Here is a 19,959-nt window from a genome sequence, read left to right on the forward strand (position 1 = left end):
GTTACACTTAGTCATCCGAGCTGTGGTCACTCTCAGCGCACTCTCTGTTTGGCTTGTGACAAATGTTAATTACTGTTACTATCTGAGACTCTTCTTGGTCTAAGCTGAGCCTTGTTGCTTTGTATTCACTCTAGGTTAAGAGTAAGCCCTCGACTTATTGCAGCTCAGCTCAGCTTCTGACAGGAAGCTTTATCAAGTTTTATCAAATAACTCCCTTTCATTATCTAAATGACAGAAGTTTGGTTTTTTTAAATTATATATACTAAAGATCTAATTTTTATCTAAGTGGTAAAACAGTCTTCACATGCACATGTAGGTAGTAGAAAGAACTCAGTACTCTTATATGATTATTTGCTTTAATCTATAAACAGGGGGTGGGCAGAGGGAGACTGGAATGTTGCTTACCACTTTTCTGGGTCTATCTGCCTCCATAGCAAGGTCCAAAGGATGAAATTTGTCTGGGGCAAAAGGCTTCATGTGGCTCAGATGAGGCAGATGACCAGGGCTCCAGCATCCTTTGGGCTGGAGATGACCCTCCTGTCATCCTGAAAGAGCATCTTGAAGGGCTTTGATACTGTGGAAGCTCTGTTCAGAAGTAATAGTGCTATGTTATTAACACTTTTCCAGTCACAAATGCAAACCACAGTGGCATATAAGCTGAAGCAAGTTAACTCTCTCCAAGCTGGATCCTGTGCACCACTGGGCCACTTCTGTATTTTATTTTGTGTGGGCCGGCAGTGGGAATGGGAGTTACTTCTGCCGCACCAGAAAGGGGGACAGTGACATAGGTCCCAGAAGGGACACGAGCAGGAGCTGGAGGCATCCAAAGAGGCACCAAAGAGGGGAGGTCTCCAGGGTGGAGACAGTTAATACACTGGAAAACGAAGGAAGGATTTGAGCACTGGGAGAGGATGTGGAAAGAACAGCAGAAGAAAAGCTGGGTTTGGAGCGGGGGAGGAAGGAAGTGAGGGAGGAAGGAAGTGAGGTAGCATCTCTGGCGTGTGAGTGTCAAGGCTCCCCAGATGCAGCCATATGGTGCAAGCCACACACAGCTCAACAGCTTCTGAGTGCACACCACAGTAAATAACACTAGCCAGAGAAGGTGAGCTAGTTGAGTTGAGGTCAGTTTTATTTCATTAAAACTAACTTTTAAATTGTTACCAATTTTAACTGCTTGGTTTGGAAATGAAAATGTGTAACTGACTTAGATGTACAGGGGTGATGGAATTAACAAACCCCCACTGTCAAAAGGGCACGGCGCTTGAATCAATGAGAATCTGAAATCCTGCCACAATTAAACCTTTATTTCAAACACCCTGTGCGCTGCCACTTACCCCGCAGTCCCCCACTTCCATGCAAGGCAGTGGAGTTCTGGGGCACAAGGCAGCGTTTCGTGTAGAAGTGGCAAAAGGGGTTAAAAGGAAGGCTATCTTTCACTTGCTAATCCCAGGTCTTTGTCCAAGAACTGCTCCGGATTTTTTTTTTTTAGCTAGCATAAATTGAATCACTGGCAGAGGACCACCTGCTGAGAAAGCAGGCTTTGTGCTCCCGGGTGCATTCCCACGTGGGTGCAGTTTCCTCCGCTGTCACACGATGGGGCCATCCTGCAAGGGTACAAAGCACCGTCTGAAATCGGAGCCCTTCCTCCTGGGCTGGGTTAGTTTATGAGCTCTGAACGCCAGGAAGGTAAAGGGTGTGGAAGAAACACCATCTCGGGTAAAGGCCAGGAATCACGACCTTTGTTTCACAGGAGTGTTGCTTTGTGTGCGTGAATCTCCAGGCCTTACAGATATTCTTGGCCAGGTTTTCAATTGTTGATGCAGCACACCTTTTCTTGCTGCAGCATGGACAGAAATTCCTCCTGCAGGCAGAGCTCAGAGGCTGGGATCCTCAGAGGGATCTCAGGCTCCTGCCGGCTGTGCCACTGGCTCAGCCTGTGACTGCCTGCAGTGTTTTTTACTGTGCATGGGCAGTGCCCAAGTCTGCTGTGCCAAAATAGGCTCAAATAGCAAGAAACAGGAAAGGCAAGAAGAACAGTCAAGACCAACAAAAATCATGCTGGGTTTATTTACCCCTTATTTTTGTGTAGCTGCTGTGAAAATCAGCTGATTTTTCTACTTGCCTGGTGGTGTGGCTTAATACTTGATTTACCTTGCAAGTATGGATAGAAATGTCAAAAAAGATGATGGTTTAAGATGTTAGAAATTGTGTTACTAATTCAAAAAATTGTTTTTCCTGATAATACCTTTTGGGAAGAGACTATGTACTGAGTACTTTCCTTTAAGCTTGAAATGAATCAGTAGCTTCCTATTTGTTTACTTGATGCAATTCCGGAGATTCTGGACAACAGAGGTCTGCTTCCAAAGCTACCTTTGTGGGTTAAAACATAATAATATGAATAAAGGAGTACTTGAGATTTCTACACCATTATTACTGAACCATTAAACGTCTCCAGTGACACAGTTTGCTGATGATACTGAACTGAGTGGGGAAGTGAACACTTGGGACAGGAGAGCCAAGCTGCAAGAAGAGCTGGATAGGCTGGAAGACTGGGCTAACGAAACCTTGTGAAGTTCAACACAGACAAACAGGGTCTTGCACCTGGGAAAACATAATCCAGGAGTCCAGCACAGGCTGGGATCTGCCCACGTGGGGAGCAGCAGAGGAAAGAAGTCATCAATCCCATCAACAAGGGCATCACCAGTAGAGAAAAGAAGTCACTGTCCCTCTCTACTCAGTGCTTGTCAGGCCACACCAGGAATAATGTGATTAATTTCATTCCCCACTATGCAAAAGAGATGTGGACAGGCTGGAGAAGGTCCAGGGAAGGGCTACAATGATGATCAAAGGACAGGGAAGCTTTCCATGGGAGGAAAGGCTGAGACAACTGGATTTGATTAGCTTTGAGAAAATAAGGTTTAGAGGGAGACCTTATCACTGTGTTCCTGTATTTAAAGGGTGTCTACAAAGAAGATGAAGACTCCCTTTCTGCAAGGAATCACATGGAAAACACAAAGGCTAATGGTAAAACTGGGGACATTCCAATTGGACACAAGAGGAAAATTTTTCACAGAGAGAACAATTGGCCATTGGAGTAATCTCCCCGGGGAAGTGGTGGATTCCTCAACATAGAACAATTTTTTTTTTTCAGCTAAATGACTGCTTGATTTTTTTTTCAATGAGAAACATGCAAAAGTGCCATTGTAGGGAGTACTGACATTTGCTGCTGAATGATCAGTGATGTATTCTGCAAGCAGTAAAAATTTCCAGAAAGGAAGGCTCCTGTTATTGTATCTACCCAGTAATACTTATGTCACTGACAAGGGGAAGTGAAACCTGACTTGCTATGGAGCAGTATTGATTTGTATTCACCTATCTTTAAAAAAAAATTAAAGTTTTTTTTTTTTTTTTAATTTACTTTAAAGTCTGGAAAATTTGTGAAAGAAAGTGTGTTGCTGTGACCTTTTGAGAAGTTTTAGTCTAGGACAGCCCTCCAGCAAACCCTTTGGCAGTTCTTCAGGAGAATCCGGGAAGAATAAATAAACGTCCTCCGAGTGATTAAGCTGTATTGCCATCCCTTTACTTCCAAAGAAGGATACTGACATTTTTGTACCTATTTCTGAAGATAGTAGCAAATAAAAATGACCAAATCAGTTTTATCTCTTGTAGGAATCTTCTAATGCAAGCATAGAGTGGCAAGAGGTACAGGCCTGCTATGGCTTTCAAGTGGTGACTGCTTGGTTCTTTCTAGGTGTAGACTTGTTTATTTCAGGAGAGCTTTATTCTGACATGTGCTTCTGTGGGTTTTCTTTTAAAATTGTGGAGACCAAGTTCTGTTCCAAAACAGTTGTCATAATTTTATTTAAATTTTGTAGAAGTTGGATTCAGAATTGCTTATTGAAAGAAGTTCCATAGATGATCTGCTCTGAATTAGATGTTTTCTTGTGGAGGCTGCTGCAGGGCCTGGGCCCTCTTTCCAGCTGGGAAGTCACTGTAATGCCTTTTCAGATTCTTCCCCACAACCAGAAGACAGGGTGTTTTTGCTGATAGCTGGCAGAGAGGATTTGGAAAGCAAACAAAGAATAAAAGGAAAGAAAAACTGGGGGCAGGTCCCCCATTAATTCATCTCTTCAAGTTTTCTGTAAGGTTCAGGTGTCCCTGCTTTTGTTTTTGCAGCCTCTGCTTGAGGCATTAATTCTCCAGGCTTTGACAGAGCTGTGCTGGGGCTGCTCAGGAATGTGCACAAAGCTGACACATTACTGTCCTAAGCATGACAGCCATGGGCTGCTTCTGCTGTAGGAAGGGAGAGAAGGAAAACAGCAAGAATGGAGGTCTAGGATGCATCCAGTCTACTATCAAGACTCTGCTGAGATGACTTTATTAGGAATCAGCTTACAAGGCAGAAAGAGGTTCCTGGTAGCTGAAAGCAGAGCAGCTTTGAAAACCAGGCTGTTCCTGATTTTCAGTACATCTTAAACATCCATTGCTTTATTTGGTCTGCTCCAAGCACCTAGAAACCTTCCTGGGCAACAGGCCACCACGTGTGCAGTAGTGTGAGCTGTGAGCAGGCACTCACTGTCCCAACATGCTGCCAGGTGTGAGAGACGGTGGGTGGGAGAAGAAACAACATTGTAGGAAGAAGTGATTGATTTCTGGATTTCTGTTTAGTTTTTTATGCCAGTTTTAGAGCAGCATGTGGGAGTTCCCTCCAGTAACCCCAGGGAAGAGTATTCTTGGGTTTGGGGATTGTTAATATTCCAGGAAAAAAAAAAGGACGAGTAAAAGATTGTGTTAAAAAAAAATAAATAAAAAAAATCAAAATTTCATGTTGGGGCATAAGAGACAAATCCATAAAAGACAATTTGATCAATAGTGCCATCGGTAAATTATGTGGTCTGCACAAACAAAGCCTCAGCTTTATCAGAGAGTGTATTAACCATGGAGGGAAGGCTGATTTATCACTCTTCATCCAGTAATTGTCAACCCATAAGCCCCTGGAGGGAAAGTAGCCATCCATGTTTATCACTTGAGGAGAGACACTAGAACAAACAGATGCTGATTTTAGCCTGGCAAAAAACCACTGCCACTTGAGCACAGCTGGTCTGCCCAAATGCAAGTGGCTGCTGCTTGTTCCTGCTCCCGAGGCTCTGGAGAACACCTGATTTTGAGCACCCATGGCTGGGAGTAAAGCTCGGGGCTTTGTGGTGGCTTTGGTGTGGCACCTGCTGCAGGTCACCTGTGTGCTTTGCTTGCTGAGGCCTTGCCTTCTTTGGCCTTTGACACAGACAGGAGTCTTCCTCATAAGAGATTTGTGAAGTTAGCAGAATTTTTAATGCTCTGTGGGTATCTAGGGAGCTGAGATGTTTTTTAAAACTGCTACAAAGATGAGTGATACAGCATTATTTAGCTGATCCACAGTATCCCCAGTGATGACCAGAAAATATGCTGACTGACTGCATAATTTCTGCCCCTTTTGTCTTCTCACGAGATGTAAGTGAATCTTACTGTTGTTTTAGTGTGCATTTTACTCTCTTTTCTAGGCTTTATTGAGATTATTCACTGTTTTCAGGAGACAGCTATGCAAATGTCAGCTGCAAGTACCTGATTCCTTCGGACTGAAATTTAAAATATGCTCATGAAAGTTTTCATAACCTAAGCCCATAATACTGAGAGCCTAGAGAGCCTCCTGGTACTGCATGCAAAGGAAGTGTGACTAAGAAACCTGTTATTAGCAGCTTGTATTTTGTTTGTGCAGTGACATCTAAGGGGCTTTCTAAGCAACTTATTTCCCCTTGCTGTAAAGGATGATTTCTTACTGCGGCAAGAGGGAAATCTGTTCTTCAGATCTCAGCCTGTGCTGTACTGTCTGGATGAGGAGAAACCTGTGGAGTAGAATAGTTTTGTTTCAGAGCCATGGAAACTTCACCAGCCTGAAACCTCCTTTGACCCCCATGCCCTTTCCCTGCAGCAGTACCAGTCCTCTGACCCTGTTTTTGGAGGAGATTATGTAGCTGTTTTGTCTTCATGCAGGCAGTATGTGCAAGATGGGCTCACCTCTGCATCCAGGTCTGGGATGTTGAGGAGGAGTTGTGGTACATGCATGTTTTTGGCTGCCACACTGTAGCAGAGGTAATGTTTAGAATGAGCTTCTGCATGTGATTCCTAGGGACTTCAGAGGGCAGAAATTTGCCCTTAGAGCTCCCAGCACTTTTCATCTTCAAAGGGCACTATAATAATTAATACAGTAATTAGGCACTCTCCCCTTCCATCCTGCTAACTAGGTTTATTAAGCTGAATGTATTTATCTTTGGGCAGCTTCTTCCAGCAATTGAATGAATAATTTTCCTAATAACTTTAAGAGGAAAGACATGAAAAGGAACAAAGATGAGAACAGGAGACCAAGGCAAATGAAGCTGTGCTGTGAAAGGAGAAGAACAATTTGATTCTAGGTGTTACTCCACCTACCCCTGCAATTCCCAGCTGACAGCTGTGCAGGTTTTCTTGCTTCTGTCTTCCCTAACCTACATGGAATTGCACATCTATGTGACATTTATGCTAGCACCCGCAAATGCGAAAAAAAGAAGGTCATGGATGACTGGGATCTACAGAAAAAGAGAACATGAAAATAGCTTGCAATTGCAAGGTGAAGAAAGCCTCTGTGAATGTTTGACTTTTACATATGCTTGTATCTTAGGTGTTTTTATGAGAACTGGTATAATCTAGCAGTGTTTCACAGCAGGTGAGCTGCAGGGGTGGAGGAAGGTCATGAAAGACTGTGTCAGGGAGTTTAAGGTGTTGAAAGCTGTCATCTAAAGCAAATGAAATCCTTCTCCATCTTTAGCCTTCAAGCATTGTTGCTCATGCCCTTAAAGCACACACAACTGCCTGGTATGTGGTTGCTATGACATACACATGCAGTTTTGCTCACACTCTCACAGTAAATGTTGGTGGAAAGATGTAAAAGGTTTTTTCTGAAAAAGTACATGCTCCTGAAAAAGTTCAGAGACTCAGTGACTTAGTGGCTAGGATGCTGCACTGTGGATTTAGTGATTTTTTTGCAGAGCTCTGCCATTTGCCAAGTGATTTTACCTCTTCTTCCTGTCTTGTTTATTTAGATTCACAAGCTTAAGACCAGGAGGGACTACTAGATCATCTTGCCAGACCTCTTGTGTATCACATCACAGTCGATTGAGCTTGATATAGTTACTGCTGTAGTGAACCCAATAACCTGTGGGTGGTTGCAACATATCTTCCACGAAGCCAAATTTTTGACATTAAGCTCTTCAGGGCAGGAGTTGTGTTCTATCTGTGCTTTAATTAGAGACTCTCAGCAGTGCTATTAAACCAGTATCAACACCAAGAAAAATAACACCAAGGGTAATACCAATAATGTTAATTATAATAAAAGCTATTAATATTTTATTGGTTAAGCTTGTTAGGTTGATTGTGTTGTTTTGAATTTTCATTTTAACTGTGAATCCAGCCACTGTATATGAACCGTAGCTTTCAGAAAGGAGACTAAGGGGTGGCTTTTCAATTCTGGTATGCAAATACTTCTGCAGAGCAGAAAACCAGGTATGGGAAGGGCTCTTTAATGCAGTAGTGCTGGTTGGGAAAAAAACCTCAAAACCAGCATAGCCAGGAGCTGCTCTCCAGCAATGCAGATTGTGAGTAAGTTGACCTCCATACAGCAGTAAGGGAGTAAAATGTTACTGCTGATGGCATGCAGGATAAAAGCTCTGAGTCTCAAATGTAGATTTTAATAGACATGGAGAATCAGCTGCACTCTTCTATTTCTTAATTCCCAATTTAAGGATCAAGTAGTCTGCCTGTGCCATTTGGATGGAAAATGGTTGGCCAAGTGGAGCAAGTTGGGGTTCTTTATAGGAATTATTTCAGCTAATGTGGATTTGACACGCCCACAGCTTTGCTCAGACTCTGTCAGACCAGGGAAATGTTTGTCAGCATCCTCTTTTACTGGAAGAGCTAACCTAGTCTGAAATCTTGAAGGAATAAAACCTTGACTTAAAATAGAAGTGTTTGTGAGAGGACAGGGTGATGGGAATGGAAGGATCCTTCCTAACCACCTGCCTGGCTGTCAGAGGAGCTCATCTCTTCCCCTTGCTGCCTTCGGCTGTCTAGAATTTGCCATGGACTGCAGGCAGGCTGCAAAGGGACTGGGTGAGATGAACATGTGCGCTGAGAAGTGACCGGAGTTTATTTGTTGTGACAGGAATGCTGCCCCCCTCCACCACTGGCAATTGCTTCCTACAGCCCTGGGATGGAGAAGCTTCAGCTGGTTTAACCAAAGCAGTGCAGGGCTGTACCAATCTCTCTGCACCCAGCTGGAAGTTACTTTCCCCATGGTAGCATCAGTGGAGCAAAGCTGTGGTCTTGCCTCAGACCCTGCAGCTCCAAGCTGTATCTATTATCCCAAAGCCCTGGAGAGGATGGTTAAAAATAAAATCCCGAGTTGCAGAGAAGGTAACACACTTCTGCTCTCTCTGTCCCTGCTGTGGGACAGTGGGACAGTAGTCTTGGGCACACAGGCAGGACAAACACAGCTGGTGAAACTCAAGGAAGTACCTGAAGGAGATGCAGCTAGGTCAGTGCAACCAGCAGGTGTTGCCTCTGAAATCCCAGGGTGCTGCTGGTCCTGCATGCTCCGGGTGGAGCTCAGCTCTGTCACACTTCCCACTCTGCCCCACACTGTGTGCTGCAGATGGAGGTGCTCACAGCACCAGCAGGCAAACTAGCCCTTGGCTGTTTCCCCACAGATGCCAAAGCTCAAAAGTGAAGCTTCAATCCTGGCCAATAATTGCCTTGGAGGGTATGCGGGTGCTGTCTTCCCTTTAGCTCTCATTACCCTGGCACCTCAGGGGCTGCCATCACAAACACTGTTTAAAGCTGGCAAAGGATAGCCAGATGTACTGCAGTTACTTACACCTTTGGTGGCAAAACAGACATGTCTTGGCTTTAAAGCCTTGCCTTGGACTCCATGCGAAGAATGGACTCTCTTAGAACAACATGGGAGTTGTTCTGCAGCAAAAGACAAATAAGGGAGTGAAACTCAACCAGAGCAAAATAAAGTTTACGGCTGAAGGGCTTATAATGCAGTTTCCCTCTGCAGCTAGAACTGAGCTTTAAGCTTTGTTCCATGAATGAGATAAACCGCTAAGGCTTCATTACTTCAAGGTTCAGTGATAATACCCCTGTTGTTTAGGAACCAGACAGCTTGGGAGTCCATAGTTTTGGGACAACTTTAAAAGGAAACATTCACAAGTTCAGATGCAGGTCTGCTTCAGGATTTGGTTTCAAAGCTAGTAGGAAATGTTAAAGTCAAAAGCTCCCTGGAAGAAATCACCAGTGCAACTCAGTTCAAATCAAGGTCTGCCCTGCTGTTTCTATTCATAGTACTTCAAGAATGTGTTTATTTTGTTTTTCAAAGACAGCTGGGATGGGAATTTCAGTATGGAACAGGAAAGGTTAAGGCTAAAAAGCTAAAACAAAAAAGTCCTGCCATAGTCTCCCTGTCCTTCCTTTCTTTTGGAGCCAATGTAGGCTGCAGGTGAGCAAGGCCACAGTGACACTAATTTCTTGCAGCTGACAGATGATAGCTGGAGCAGTGGACTTCCAGAGCTTTGAAAATGAGCTCTTGAAGACTGTGTGGCATATGTTACAGTACGGGTGGTTGCATTCTCCTTGCCTTGGATTCCCACAAGATGTGGCACTTTTCCCTCTCAAGGTGTTGAGTACTCAAGGGGAGCCCTACCCAGCTGTGGCTGCACGAGCTGGGACGTGGTGTGAGCTCCTGGTGCTGTAGCCTTTGTTACAGGGAATGCCTTCCACTGCTCTCTGACTGAGCAAAGCTTGAGGTGGCTCTGTGCTCAGCTCCTGTGGATAGCTACACTCATGAGCCTTCATCTTGTCCAGCTGCTAATCTTCTGTCCTGGGCAGGGTCACCCCTGTCATGCAGCTTGTCCTGCTGCCCAAGTGCCATGTCCCAGCATCTGCAGTGTTTCACCATTTTGTGCACTTCCTCTGTTTGCACAGTTGTTACAGAAATAATTTTTGCCTGCATTACAGCATTCCTTACGTTCCAGAAATGCAGGCTGTTATTGTGTTGTTAAATAAAAGCGAAGCTGCAGCTCAGTACTGAGGGTGAAATATTCCCCAGACAGATGTGGTAACTATGTCCGTAACTCTTAGTCTTCTGAGAGGTTAAATTGGTCTGTGAAATTAATGTGGTGTGTAAGACAACTTGAGGTGAAGCCACCCTCTATAGCAAACTTCTGAGCAGCTTCACCTGCTCTAAATGGTTCAAGCTTTTTTAATTAATTTTCAATGTGCACCTTCCAAAATGCCATCTCTTTCCCCAATTCTGCTGACAACTTCTGTGGGTCTTCTGCAGTGGTATGAAAATTATAAGCCCTGCCATTTGCCAGTCTGATGATGGGCCATCTGCATCAAGCCACATGCTACTGTGTTCATCCTTTAGCTCCTCCTGTCTTGGGTTGGGTATTTTCACAGCTAAGAGTTGATCAGATGCACTCATCTGCATTTTGTGAGCCAAGGAAAGATTCTCAACATCTGCAAGAACTCTGCCCTGCCCTTACAGGGAGGGTGGGGAATCCCAACATTTTGTAACCATATGTTTTTTTCTGATTTCTGGCTTTAATCATTTCCTCTTGGCAGAGGACTATCCAGCTCTCTGTGCTCTCTACCAGGAACTGACTCATGGAAATGGAGTTTTCCCTCAATGCATTGTGAGAGCAAATATCTATGCGTATTTGAAGAAGCTAGTGAGGTAGTGTGCAGGTGATGAAGATTTCTAAATGTAGGGGAAACCCCCATATTTGGCTGTTTTGAATTAAGCTTCTTGTTTTATGCATCAGCCATTTGGATATTCATCTATTCTAAACTAGAGATTTGTCTCCCTCATTGTTTGCAAACTGTAAAGCTGAATGTTGTTGCTTTACAGAGGTAAGTGATAGCAGGGAGTGGATAGAGCTGATTAGATACCATAGAGATAAGCCTGACATAAAATTCAAACCTTCGTTTTGCTGTCAGCTCTGTGCCCTCTGTTAGTACATAATGGCCTTAGGCATCATCATCAAGGCTTGAATTTGGGATTTATGGATCTAAAAACACAACCTGCTGTGAGCTGGAGGCTCAGGCAGGCGAGTGCACTGTGAGCAAACCTGAGGTGAAGCATGTTTGCATAACCCGCAATGAAAAAGACTTAAGCAAATAAATTTGTATCTCACTTTTGTGATAGGCTAAGTGTGCAGTCTGCTGCAGCTTGGCTGATAAACAGTGTAGTCCTGAGCTGTAGCAGCTAATCAAGTATCTGAACTGTGAGTGGAGGGCACGTTGTTGTTACCGTGTGACTGAACAGCCTCAGTGATAATTGACATCCAGGCACAAGGAGACAGAGCTGCGGTAGGCAGAGGTTCAGAATATTTGAAGGAAGTCCAGTTGAATGGGAATCCAGGCATTTGTGTATCAAGAGGTCTCACAGATGGATGTCTCTGTTCCATCAGAAGTGTAGTGGCAGACCAAGCTCTTTTCTTTTTACATGGCGTGTCACCTGTTCTGTCAAAAGTTGGGAGGTTTTGCATGCTGTTTGTTTTCTGTCACAAGATTAACTACTCCAAAATCAGGGCTTTCACAGTATCCTCAGGAAGTTATTTCCTACCTTTAAATATTATTATAATAGGAAATTTTGTTTGATCTCAAGCCTGAGTTCATCAGTTCAGTTTTATCCTCTTATTTCTGGATAAAAGGAACAATGGCAGGAGAAGTAGTATTTCTTGCATTGAGGTTTGGAGGCATGGTACCACCATTGCCCCTGCTGTGGAGGAGTTGTGGATAGACAGTCTTCGAAGCAGTGATGCCTTGCCCTTACAAGCAGGAAATCTGCTGCCTTTGAGATGTATCATTTGTTGACCTCCTGACTGATCCTTGATGTTTTTATTTTGAGACACATCCCAGTGTATCAGATACATGTGCAGCTACAGCCCTAGAAGATTATCTGTATGCTGTTGCATGTGGACAGGCTGTGCCCAAGGCTAAATCCTATATTAGCTGACAAGCAGGTGATGTGCAGGGAAAAAATGGGAAGTACAGAGGGTGTTTGTTTGGCTCCTAGGGCTGAAGAAATGGCAGTCTGTGCTTGGGAACAAAGACAATTTGCATTTAATTTCTCTGGGCTTCAGTGCTGGCAACAATGGTGGATGTTCATGTGCAGCACTGAAGGCCTGCAGGGCCGGGGCTGAATGGCTGCCTTTGTTCGGGGCTGGGGCAGCAGGAGCGCTGCAGCCTGCACTGAGGCTCTGTGTCACAGAGCGTGGCCACGGGCAGGAGGTGTGCAGAGGGAGAAACTGGGTGCTGGTAAAGCCTACCCCGTCTCTCCTCCTGTCTAGGGGAAGTGTTTGGCAGCTTTGGGATGTCCCAAAGGGGAAACAGTGCCATCCTCCAGTGGCTGCCCTGGGGGTTGATGTCAGTACCTGTCCATGCTGGTGTTCACTTCTGCTCTGCACTGACGAGGGGAGAAGGGGTTGGCTACAGCTCTTCCCAGAGAACTATGGGCAGGGGTCTTTCAGGAGTAAACCAGGGCACACACAAGCTCCTTGGGCTCCACTCAAGGGATTGAGAGATTCCTTAATTTAACCTGACTGGGAGATGGTCTCCTCCCTAGCTGAAGCCTTCTGAATGATGGTATAGGTGGAGACAGAATGTGAAGTGTGGTGCAGAGACTTGTTCCTTTAGCAGACACCTGAGTTCAGCCAGGTGTTAAGTGGTGGATGCCGCCCCAAACTTTGTTGGAGCAGGTTTGGCTCTGCTTTAGCAGGCAGTTTACCTGTCATACAGCTTGGAAAGTCCCTCCCCAGGGACTCCAGGCACCCCTGGATTGTGAAAAGCATATGCCCTCAGACTGGTGGCTAGCAGCCACAGAACCCGTTGCTGTATCCATCAGCAGTGTTGTCTTCCCCACAGCCCCAGAAGTCCTTACTCATTGCAGTAGCTGACTGTCTGACACGAGTACCCAAGCGGGAGTTTGTCTGAGACCACCGCCAGGCAGCAGGTGAGAGGCTTCTGGTTTCTTACCAAGAGCGATTTGAAGTCTACTGTTTTCTGCAGTAGGTGGGAGGAAAGTGTGGGATGTAGGATCCTGTTCTCTAGCTCCACAGGGAAATGGTGTTTGGCTTGGGGATTGACCGTGCAAAACTCTGACTTAGAAACCTGAGCTTCTCCTGCCTCACCTACCCCATTGTGCAGCGCTCACCATGCCAGCTGAATAAAATGTGGTGTTAATTGCTCTGTGTGCTCCTAAGCTTCTTTCCATGGCTTTCGGGAAGCTGATTAAAAGAGTGAAAGTAAAGTGGGGATTAATGGGATCCTGGTGAAGGCTTGGGGGGAAAAAAAAGGAAATTCCTTGGAGGGGAAAAAGAGGGATCTGAACAGCTGACAGCAAGCCTCTGCAAACAAACCGGGAGAGTTAGGCAGCAGATGGACTAACACTCTCTGGGCTTGTGCCAATGCATCAGATTGATTTTAAAGATGAAGCACCCACTGCCTGGGAAAGCAAGCCCTTGGAGTAGGAGCTCTTCCTGGCAGCTGTTCAAACACTAGCTGCTTTACAGTTCACTCTCGGTGCATCAAGGGGCAGTGAGAAGCACTGGGGACTTGGGATATGAAATATGACCAGTGGGAACTATGGACCAATAAAGGAGTTATTTTTGCAGGGAGGATTGCATGGAAAATAATGTCCAGTTGCTCAGAAATGTATAGTGTGCAAATTAAGAACTGGGAGTGATCAACGGGCCATCAAGTCAAACTCTGTGCCTCCCAGCATGGTGAGTGCTAAATCTTTCAAGCAAAGGTGAAGATTTCTCTGGAGTCCAGTTCCAGAGGGGAATTATTTTGCTGGGCCTCAGCTGTAGACCTTGCTGATCTACTTGCTGTAGATCAGCTTATGTCATGAGGTATGACTGCTTTCCTAACTAGATGTGTTGCTGACATCTCCCCTGATGTGTCTGGATTGAACTCACAGGGTGCCTTGGTGATGGGCTTGGATGAGTACAAATGCCTCCTTCTCCCACACCATCCTTTTCCTTCTACAGAAATTATATGAACCAGAGTACTTTTTCCCCCCTTCTGCCTTTTTATCAAAATTAAATAAAAACCTTCCTGTTCATGAAAAAAATCCTACTGAATAATAAAACATGTGAAAACTCCTAGGTGAAATAAGCATTTTCACAGCAGTTCATTCCATCAGGTTATATATTACATATACGTAATATAGCCCAATGGTTAACCTGATTTATGAAGGCTCTTCCATGGTTCTCGCTCTTAATTTTCCATTATATATTATTTGGTTCTTTTTTAAGTCTGTCATACACTGTTTTTATGGTATGCATGACAAGGAGACACAGTCACAGACCCTGAGCTGGTGCCAGCTTCCACATCTTGAATTGCCCCTTGAACATAAGCTTATACAAAAGTTAATCAGTTTTTAGGCTGATGGTACAACATGTGCAGTTGTGATTGGAGACTATATTTAAGACTTGGCTGCCAAAAAGACTTCAGCAATGACAAGCTTACAAGCATTTCAGCAAAAGGCTGACACAAATGTGGGGTGGGCTGGGAGTGCCACACAATTTAAACTCTGCCCTGAGGAAATGCCACCCCCCACCCTGGCACAGCACCTCCCTCCGCCTCTGTCGGTGTTGCAGCAAAGGGTACTTGTGTTTGTCATCCTGCCTCCTCCTCCATCCCAGGGTTTCTGATGCAATAGGACCAGAGTGAGAAAACAAGTATGATGCAGCAGGCCTGGCAAAGCACAGCTGTGGCAAAAGGAAAAGGTACTTGGGGGCTGGCAACAGGTCTGATACCAGGGATTCCAGAGGCGCAGGGATGCAGAAAGGTAAAGAGAGAGTAGCAGCAGCCGCTAATTCCCATGGATGAAGAGTTCCCTGTTCCCCTCACTGTGCTGCATGTTGCTTGCAGCCAGAGTAATTTGGAGAAAACCAATATCCAGCTGTCGCTCAGAGGTTGGATGGGCTGTGTCTTGATGTGTGCGATAGCGTGTCTTGACTTTTGAGTAGCCGGGGTCTTGTTGAAGTGAGAGAACCTGATCGGAGAGGATTTGCAGTCAGATTTTCAGCTGTAAGTTAAGACAAACTCATTTCTGTTCTCTTAGCTGACAACCGTGAGTCTGGGAGCTGGTGACTTGGCCTTTCACTGCCAGGGTGTTTGTTCAGATGTACTCCACACAAATAGCGTGACAGGGGCTGACAGGCTCTGCCAGCTGCTTGGGCATTTATGACATTGTGTAAAATAGACATGGTGCTCCCTAGAAAGCCAGCAGGAATTTGGCACAACTACCACCAGGCTCAGATGAATATCACATAAGCATTCACTAAATGGGCATAGATCAAGATTTATCCAGTTGGATGAGAGGTTTGAGTATTCCCAAAATAGCATCCCATCAACCACAGCTCTCTCATTCTGCTTTGCTACACGACTATTGATAAATATTAAAATAAAAGTTATTTCCCCCAGTGGAATCTTCTGTTGTAACCTGCCAGTTTTACACCCCTGACTTCAGTGCCGCACCACTGGCATGGAGCTGTGACATTTTGATGGTGAATGTAGTCTTGCATTTGCTTTAGCAAATGAATTGAATGGATTTCTAGAAGTGGAAATGTCATAGTAACTGATGGGAAATACATCAGGTAAACAGGTAAGAAGTGACAGGTTTCATGACTGATAGCCAGGCGTGTTAAAGATGTGGATATTTACTTGGCAGGGATTGTTACTAAAACAAAGCATTTTATATTTCATGCAAAATAAATGCAAACATAAAATTATTTAGTTTTACTTTCTCCTCTGCCAGTCACTGAGGACACTTGATTTCAAATGCTGCCTTCCTGCTCGGAGAACAGAAATGTTTTCTGGACAGACCCTGGGGCTAGGAACACCAATGTCAACCTGGAGTCATGCCTCAGTGCGGTCCATGGAATTTCTTTGCATTTACACCAGCACTGTAGATGAGCTTCTGGCTCACAAAAGCAATCAAAGCTAATCGATGTGGCTGGAATTTGAAATTTCAGATGGTTCTGTTGAATGGTTCATGAGCAATCTACAAGCTTGGAGTTATTTGCGGAAAGTATCCAGCAGTTAATTTCAAATCCCATATACATTTGAGATGTTCATAAGCTACTTGCAGACAATTTGCAAACAGAAAAAGAGGATAAAATTCATCAAAATAAATGATCTACCATGAATTATTCATTTGGTTTCCATCAGTCATGCCAACTCCCTCCCTTGTTGTTCGTTTCTGCAAAGAGATCAGGGATTGAATTTAGCTTGGAGACAGAAGCATGCTTTCACCCCTAGAGGTGCTTCGGCAGAGCAGACCTGCAGCGTGTAGGTGATGAGAATAAGAAAGCTTTTGTGGCACACAATATTCCATTCTGTGGATAAACAGCAGATTTTAGCCAGCAGGGCTCTCAAGCAGGCTGCTTCTGTCAGGATTGTTTTTAAACAGAAAACCCCAGCTACCGAAACAAACCCTGAGCTTGAAGGGGTGAAGAAAGGAGGGAGCTGGGGGTATCTGATGTTAGCAGGAAAGGTGTCTGTCAGCCTAAAGGACCAGCAGGCTGAGGGTAGCTTTGCCTTTTAAAGCAGGAGGGAAGAGTACGGGCAAAGTGAAGTCCAGACACTGAGAAGCAAAAGCAGGTATCACCTCACCTGAGAATGTTTCAGGCACCAGTGTGGTTGCCTTCCTTGCATACATAATTGATTTATTATTCCTGTCATGGGAACTCTCCTGTACTGAGCAGAAAACAGACAGAGGAGCTAAGTGGTGTCTGTGCAACGTCTTGGAGAGAGTGGGAAGGCTCTGTACCCCTTGATTCATGTAGTGGAAACTATATCCAGATACAGGTTTTTTTTGGGGAAAAAATGCAGATAATTAAAATGAAAGGGCCTCATTCAGTGTCGTTTTGTTCTGGTTGACAGCAGAGAAATATAGCTGACACCAACTGCATTTTGATAAATGGCATTGGCATAGCACAAACAAGAGCACTAAGAGTAAATAAGCTGTCTTACGTTTTAAAAAAAAAAGGTTGAGTTTAATTCAAAAACAATATGTGTAGCACCATAAACCCTCAGCACTCAATGGGCCCTCATATGAGGCTCTTATAATCTGGATTTAGTTGCAGTATGGACGTATTATCCTTGTTCTTTCAATAAAGGCATTGCCATGCTGCATGCACAACAACAAGCCAGACCCAACTCTCCAAAGCCTCAGACCAGTGCCTGAGGTGCTATGTTACAGCTTTTACTATTCAGAAAATGGAAATAAATGGGGCATAATAGAGTTTAGGGAACTGAAATGTCATGTAGCTGAAAAAGGGCGTCTAGCAGCACAACTGATAAGAACGTCTGTTGAAGCACTCTCTCTGCACTTCAATTTACATCTTGCACTTTGCTGCAAGCCCTTTCCTTGAGAACTCTCAGCAACATTTAATTTAGACAAGTGTACCTGTCATCTTTGGCCTGTTGCTTCTGGTGCTGGTATAGCACAGACAGCTTGCTGGGGGTGAGCAGGAGAGCCTGGGAGAGCTGGGGCTGCTGGCAGCTGCCTCCCAGTGCAGGCATGGCTTCTCATTTGAGTGCTGGTTTGGAAAGGAAGCTCTTGTATGTCTCCAGGAAAGAAAGGCAAGGGTCTCAAAGAAAGGTCATATGGAAGAAACGCTGATTTAATTTTTAATAATCTTGCCTTCCTTGCAGCAGGTTAGGAGCAGGCTCATACAGCCACGTAGTTGTACTGGAGTTCATTTCCCCTCTATTTTAAGCTTTTACTTCAGTCTATTTGACCAAAAAATTATCCTGATCTACCACATACAGAGTAAGAGGTTTTATTTTAGAGTATGTTATGTGCACACAGCTTCAAGATCTCAACAGTCTCTTGTCACCTGTCTAAGGCAAGCTGAGGGGAGGGCTCAACAGGGAGCTGGTCAGCTGATTGCACTGGGGTCACAAGACAGGAGGCAGCTCCTGTTTTTGTGGGGCTAGCTGCCCCTGTCTGCCCTGTTCTGTCACCCCTTTCCAGAAAGTCTCCCTAGCCCCAGAAGCCACCAGGTACAAGCAGGGGTTTGGCTGAGAATGCAGCAGCCAGAGAGAGAGGGGGAGAGGAATAAATCCCATTACAGAGATCATTCAACCAGGGATTCAACAGGAGTCTAAAATGCTCAATTTTTAAGATTGCGGAAAACTGCAGGAAGGGATTATTCAAGTCAGCATGACTGGATCAAGACACAAGCCTGAGACATGTGGGAGCAGAGTTATTTCTCTTGCCTGCCCTTGCAGACCTGTGACCCAAGTGCTGCTCCCTGGCCACGGCTGCCTGGACAATGTTCCCAGTGCTAAATCTGGGCGGTCACATTGCACCTTGTGGCAAAGGTGTGGGGGACGCTGAAGACTTGATGATGCTAAATTGCTTTGCCATTAATGACACAGCCTCTGTTACCTCAGTTACCTCATGTTTCATTTTAAATACATTTGCTTGCAGGCGGCAGTTTCGCGGTCTTACTTACATTGCCATAGAAACAATCTTCTGCATTCCTCTATTTGCTGTGCATTTTCGTTAAAGGCTCTTTCCTTTTCACTTATCCACTCCATCTTTTCATTTTCCAATGCTTTCTTCATTATGTCCTTCCAATTCCCTCACCTCCTAGCTTGCCACGCTGCAGCTAAGTGTTTTTCTTGGTAAAGATGCCCAGCTCACTGCCTCTGCCTCTATAGGCGTCAGGATCCTCTGGTGATACGCCACACAGATAAGGAAAGAGGACTAAGTGTGTCCAAGTGGATCTGTGCCTCTGGCCACAAGGGTTGGGATGAGGAGAGGAGTAGGAAGTGGGAAGAAGTGTGATATTCTAGTGTCAGACCAGTTGCCCTTGACAGTAACGAAACAAATTTGAACTTCTGCTTTGTGACCAGGGAATGAGGCTGCCCATCAGATAAAGGGCTGTGGGACTTCAAGGGTTTCTCACTTGGTTCATGTACACTGGGAAAGGGCACTGCTAAAACCTCTGTGCTGTATGTAATTATAAGAAGACAAAAATCTTTTTGGGCATGCTGATTAGACAGAGAGATTTTATTATGAATCACACTCCCCAGTGGATAGCATTTGATTGTTTTCTTCAGAAGAGAAAAGGAAAAAAAAAAAAGGAAAAGGAAGATGTTTAGGGCTTTTCTGATTACAAAGGGTGACATTTGCTAGCACTCAGATTATACCTTGTTTCTCTCCTCCTCTACTCTTGTAGGCAGGAAGTACCCAAGAAGAAATAAGAGCTGTTTATGAGAAAAAAAAGAAAAAAGCTAATATATTCAGTGACTGATCACACAAAAACAAATACGTCTTTTTTTTCCCCCATTCCTCATGGGAGGCTCCTCTACTGCTGGCAAAGAGACAGGCAATGATGCATCTAGAATCACCTTGCAAGTGATTCAGGGCAGGGCCAAGGACAGAGTGTCTCTCTTTGAACACAGGGGAGGGCTTTCCATGCCAGGCTGGACACTTCTCCTGAGCTGATGGAAAATCTCCCAGCAGTGAGACATGTCATCAGCTGCAGAATTTGCACCTTTGTCCAGCCTTTGCTGTGCCATGCAGTGGGTGAGGGGGTGGAGGTTGTTACCTGGGCTTCTGTGTTACCACTGCCTATTTTCCTTTCTTTTTTGTTAGATTTTGTGTTTGGGAGCTTTACATTTACTCATCAATGATACCCTTTATTTAAATTCCTCTTCCTCAGAGATGCAGCCATTCTGTATGTCCAGGATATGAAACTGTGAGAAGTGCCTGGAGTATATAGGAAGAGCACTAAAATCCTTCTTGTCTTGCATAAGAAGATAAACTCCAGAATTTCTTCTCTAAACGGGGCATGAGAA

At 44.7% G+C, this 19,959-nt stretch overlaps 1 long non-coding RNA gene across 5 annotated transcripts in view; it reads right to left on the reverse strand.

Annotated features, from left to right (window-relative positions):
- LOC135296922 (uncharacterized) overlaps window positions 1-19,959 on the reverse strand; it is a 100,326-nt gene that overhangs the window by 7,982 nt on the left and 72,385 nt on the right. For 4 of the 5 annotated variants that reach the window (XR_010358943.1, XR_010358942.1, XR_010358940.1 and 1 more), the window contains one exon: window positions 406-585. This is a non-coding gene — a long non-coding RNA (uncharacterized LOC135296922). Of the gene's footprint in view, window positions 1-405; window positions 586-646; window positions 1,605-19,959 lie in introns of those variants that run through there. The other variant, XR_010358945.1, reaches the window with a different exon arrangement.

Source organism: Passer domesticus, chromosome 3 (assembly GCF_036417665.1).
Source record: "Passer domesticus isolate bPasDom1 chromosome 3, bPasDom1.hap1, whole genome shotgun sequence".
NCBI lineage: Eukaryota > Metazoa > Chordata > Aves > Passeriformes > Passeridae > Passer > Passer domesticus.